Below are 6,163 nucleotides of genomic sequence, written 5' to 3'. Positions count from 1 at the left end.
AGCAGCTCTGAGTCATCTGAGTCACACAAGTAAGTAGAGGGAGTCTAAGAATAGAAATGAATCGAATGAGTCACAGGTTAAAAGAATCTAAAGATCCGACTTAGTTAGAGACTCATTTGATTCTTTGAGTTAAAAGAACTGTGAGTCAGAGTCACCAGAACAGTTTACACTGAGGCTGTCCTGTAAGACTGTTGTCACTGTGGGTAACAATGCACACCACAGTGACAGCTCCTGAGTCCTCCTGTCCGGCGTCCGCTTCCCTTGAATCCCTTCACTATCACTATAATCACTCTTCCTGACTCACTCAGTCAGAGAGCTCAGAAATAGAATGTACCAAGAGCCGACTGAGTCAGCAAGTGAATCGAATAGATAGCATTCGCGCATGCTCACCACCTAGAGTCTTCGGTTCACTTGCGAGTCAGCTCAGCAGTCAGTAGACTCAGCAAGTGAACCGCCTCCGTGACTCAGTCTCCCGGCGGCCGGCCACGTAACGTCACGCGCCTGATCCGCCTTCATTAATAAAGTGGGAGGAGCATGCGCCTGCGGCGTGACGTAGTGAGTAACGTCATGTTACGCTGCCGCCGGCCGCCTAGTTTTAGTGTTTGAAGAGCGGGAGCCAGCCTGGAGCCTATCTGGAGTCCTGACAGTCCCAGTCCCAGTAAGTTAGTAGTGATAGATTATTAGATAGTTAGTAGTACATATACTTTGCACAAGTAGCTCACTTAGTCACTTACATAAGGAACGGCGGGTCCGTCTTACAATAGGGACACTGTCAGGGACACTGTTATGGGGGGGGGGGGGGAGATATCTGTGGATGTGGATGATGACTCTTATAATTTGAGAAAGCAGAACCATCCCCAGGAAAAAAAATTATCTACGGCCCTGTTCAAACGCACATTACGAAAGAACCGTTGACTGTCCATTTCTAATCCAAAAGTGTCCACATTTACTGTTGGACTAAAAGATAATCCTTTTTGTAATACTTGTAATTGGATTGGACTCATATTTTTTGATGAGATATTGAAAACCAAAGTCTCTTCTATACCTGGGACCGTGTTGTCCTCGGAGCGTTTATACCTCCTATAATTGCGTCCTGCCCTTCTGGTGTTCTTTTTATGTTGCGCTGTTTTCTCCCTAAAAAATAAGGTTGATGACGTGTGCCAGAGGTATAGTCGCTCCCTGAGCCAGAAGACTGGGAATCCATTCGCCGTGTTTGCCATCTGGGTAAAGGAATCGCAGTTCCCAAGGAGTCTTGCCATTTGTATATTCTTTTGGTTTGATAATCCTCAGAGTCTCTGGCAAATTTATGATGTTTAGTGTTCTCTATGTCCTTTTTAAGGTCAGAGCAGATTTTTTCTACCTGGGATTTTAGGGCAGTGAAATCATCTGCAGTTAATGAATCATGTAACTGCTGTTCAATAGATGCAATATTTGCTTTAGTTTAAGTAATAGCACTGGCAAGGTGTTCAATTGTAAGGACCATCAAATCATGTGAGCACTTATTTAAAATGCTATCAAAAACTGGGTACAATAATCAGCATTCATCAAAACTAAAGCCTAATTCGGCCAATAACCTCACTTGTCCCAGATAATAAAACTTAACTTTTAATAAGGTGTTTAAGAATACTTGTAAATAAATGTAAGCTAAAGAAGATTAAAACTATCTGATGCCTTGTCAGTAATGAGCTTGATGTGCTATAGTTGCTATGACCAGCGGGGGTGCACTCCCCAGGTCACACACTTGGATACTATATAGCAATCAGTGCTGTAGCGTCCTGTATGTTTGGTGATAGTATATATCAGCCACTATTTGCTTGTCTAACTGAATGAACTAACGCTGTGCTGCACTATTCACTTGAAACTGACAGGTATATCAGAGGCTAAAACCACTAAACTCCCCCCATGTTAAAACATGAACGTGACAAGCTGACCAACATAATGTCTGGATCAGTACAACACCAAACAAACAAGACACGTATACCGTTTACAATAAAGTACCACCCTTGGATTAATAAATTCAGGAGTGTCATTAATAAACATTGGGACATCATAAGGAAGGCATACCCAACAATACAGGAATTTCAGAGTTTACCTATGGTATGTAATAAAAAGGTCCAAAAATATTAGAGACACTATAATTAGAGCCGACATAGGGAGCTGTAAAAGCTTATCACGACAAATTACAATATCCACACCCAGGAAGGGCACATTTCCTTGTTTGCAATGCATCCATTGCTCCAGTGTTATCAGGGGAGAATACCTTACTTATCCACATACAGGGGGAAAATTTCCCATTAAAGGTTTTTTCCCGTGTAGTAGCAATTTTGTTATATACATATTGAAGGGCTGGTATATGTTGGTGAGACATTAACTCGGATGTAAGACAGGTTCTGTGAACACAAATCAACTATACGGAAAAATAACCTATTATTACCAATTCCTTTTCATTTCAAACAATGTCATCATAATGTCTCCCAACTACGTTTCCAAATTATAGAACAAGTTTTACCACTACGGAGGGGTGATGATAGGATTCAGATGTTGAAAAAATGCGAGGCCTTCTGGATCCATAGGTTGCAGACCTTGGATCCAAAGGGCCTGAATCGCAAATACGAGCTTAATTTTCTTCTGTGAGGCATTTTCCCTATATGTCACGAATATCTCGTGAATCCTTATCTGGATTCATGATTTATTATCTATTATCTATATGGTGAATGGTTATCACTAAACAGATATTTTTCTTTTACTTTCTTACAGAAAACGTGACTAATAACTATTTCAGATTGTGTTCTGTCCCCTTATGTTGCCTTGACGACCTGACGTCATACTCTATGACGCCAGATCCGGCGGGCTATTTAAATTTAGTTTACTGCACTTTTGCTTGTTTGACAAAGACTCCATTAGAGTCAAAACGCGTCACTTACTTGTTCCTTCATGTGGCAATAAATAAGAAAAAGAAGTATCCATTTCAGTGAGTGCCGTTCCTTTCTTCTGGATGTTTGCGGGACGCCGACCCGGACACGTGCACCGCATATGAATATTGGAGTTCTTCCTTGTTGTTACTCATAAATTTGAGTCAATATATTTCACCTTTATATATGAAAAAATCCTAAATTTACCAAGAATTGGGAAAAATTAGCAGTTTTGAACTTCAAATTTCTCTGCTTTTAAAACAAAAAGTGAAACCTCATAAAATATTTATTACTTAACATTCCCCATATGTCTACTTTATGTTGGCATCATTTTGTGAATGTTTTATTTTTTTTAGGACATTAAAAGGCTTAGAATTTTAGAAGCAATTCCTAAAATTTTTAAGAAAATTTCCAAAACCACTTTTATGGACTATTTTAGAAATGACACCCCTCATCGTCGGGGCTCTCTGGATCACCACTTAGGTATTCATGCCATTGTTTTTTCAGTAACCGTTCATTATATTATCCATGTACTATGTACTTTGCACTTTATATTGATGTACTGTATTTGGTTTTAGTATTGTGCTGACGGCTCTGACTGGGTCCATATATTATATGCCCATTTTGGGTTATCTCTGTGACCTTGTCAGTATTGGGGTATACATTGCCTAGTGGTGTTCCGTTTTTATACTGTGTGTTCTCCATTCACCATTGTATTGTCTTTCATTGTATTTTATTGGATTCTCTGTCTCTTTTTTGAGATTATAATAAAGTTTATATTCATTGCTATTTGTGCTAGTTTCTCTCTGAGTTGGATTCCTTCATGACGAACTTGAACAAGAATGATCTCAACATCCACCTTACATATAAGTCTGGCCGAAGTGATATGGATTTTTTGGACGTACTTTTACAAGTGGACCAGGACGGCTATATTCATACTAATGTCCATCGGAAACCCACCTCTGTTAACAGTCTTCTACATGCTGGGTCTTCTCATCCAAGGAAACTGATTGAAGGTATCCCTACGGGTCAATATTTGCCACTCAGGCGAATATGCTCTAATGACGATCTCTTTGAAAAGCGAGCGCAGGAATTGACCAAGAGATTTAGGGAGAGGGGCTACACTGAATCCTCACTGAAGAGGAGTTATTTCAGAGCTAAGCGATCTGGAAGGGATGATCTCCTACAACAACGGCCAAAGGTGATAAAGAATTCCCAGAGGAGTATGGTACGTTTTATTACCACTTTTAATTCGGGTCATAATGCTGTGTTGAAATCATTGAAGAAACATTGGAATATTTTGTACATGGACCCTATTTTGAAACAACATCTACACTCTAGACCTTCTCTTACCTTCCGACGAGATAACATCTGGGATGCTCTGGTCCACAGTCATTATCAGGGGACCATTCCTCCCAGATTGTTTGGCTCCAAGGGCCCCAAATGGGGTTGTCGTCCATGCGGGAATTGTGTTGCCTGTGCCAACATTTTAACCACGACTTCTTTTACAGATTCCACAGGCCATAAGACTTACCAAATTACCCATACGATCACCTGTAATACCATTGGGGTAGTCTATGCTGCGAGTTGTCCGTGTGGTCTTCAATATGTGGGTCTCACCTCACGCGAATTGAAGCGCCGGACTAGAGAACATGTGTTGGGGATACAGTCTGCTGCGAATGAGGAGGATGATACCTGTCTCAAGACGACTCCACGTAATTTTAAAGGCCCACCATTCTTGCGATGGTTCCCTTTTGAAGGTAAGAGGTATACATAGGGTCTTCGTAGGAATTAGGGGTGGCAATTGGAAACGTATGTTGGCCCAACGCGAAGCCAAATGGATTTTCCAACTCAATATGGTCACTCCCTATGGTTTGAACGAGGGTCTTAGTTTTGCCCCCTTTCTATAATTGTCTTATCAACACCCAAAGACTGTCCGCGGATGAGGGATTTTTTATTCTTATTTATTTTTGGCGTTCCTTTGTGAATTCATATATGTGTGTGTTCATATACATGTGTGCGTGTATGTCCGGCTGGTATACATTCACACATGGTTGCTTTTAGGTCTTATCAACTTGGAGGTATGACCATTCGGCAGGTTGTTTACCTGTATGTATTTATATATTTGTCTTATCTCTGTGAATTTTAATTATGTCTTTTTGTTAGTTATCTAGGTGTGGCTGCTCTTTATGTGATCGATTCCTGACCTGACAAAATCTCTTTTTGGAGAAGATTTTACGGAAGAATTTGTATACAGGGGCTTTTGATTGCATTTTTATTAATTCCCAACATCTATATAATTATATAACCTTATCTGCATTGCTATCCTAATCTTTTTTTGCACTTGTATGTACCTGATTATTATTTTTATTTATTGGTTGTATTTTTGCACCTATTACACGTTGATCTGCAAATTTTCCATGAATATGGATTCTTCACAGTTATTCTTCACACTATTTCAGTGCTTTTCACTTTTCATATATGCACTTCCTGCACTTTCCTTGTGTGTGTGTGTGTACGCGCACACATGTGCTCGCAGTGTGTTGCGCCATCACACACACATCATTCTCCTCTCTTGATCACATGCACTCCTGTCCCATTAGTGCACAGGTTTACATTATACATCTATTTAAACTTTGGTTTTATGTTCAATCCCTCACGTCCTATATATATATATATATATATATATATATATATATATACATATATTGTTATGTACTCTCTATATTGATTTAATATATTGTTGCTGTTGCGCTTCACTAGTTTTACTTATGGTACTGTGTTCTTCGGCGTTCGGATATATGCGTTCCAATGGTCATGTGATCGTTTTTTTGCGTTCCATGCCCGTTGTAGGCATTTCCGGTATGGCCGATTTTATTATTTTGTATTATTATGTACACTTTGTCTATATTTTTCTTATGATGTTGGCAGTCCAAGTGCAATCATTTCTGTTACTTTATATCTACTATATACATATGTCCAAGTGTTTGTATGCCCCCGTCTTGTTCTTCTCCCGAACCGGAAGTGACGCATTGCGTCTCACGACGCGGTGCGTTCCTCCTGGTTAACGGAAGTGATGCGGTGCGTTCCACGGTGGAAAGCATGCGCCTCTCTTCTGTGTGTGGCCACACATATGCTATGTCTTTTCCCAGCTGCTTATAGTTTTAATCAGTTATCCACCTATAAAAGGCACCCTATTAGCATCACCTGCATATACACCCCTTGAGGAAGCTTACGCGAAACGTGCGTCG

Source organism: Bufo bufo, chromosome 2 (genome assembly GCF_905171765.1).
Source record: "Bufo bufo chromosome 2, aBufBuf1.1, whole genome shotgun sequence".
Classification (NCBI taxonomy): Eukaryota; Metazoa; Chordata; class Amphibia; order Anura; family Bufonidae; genus Bufo; species Bufo bufo.
The sequence above is the reverse complement of the archived record's forward strand: the minus strand, read 5'-3'. Positions refer to the sequence as shown.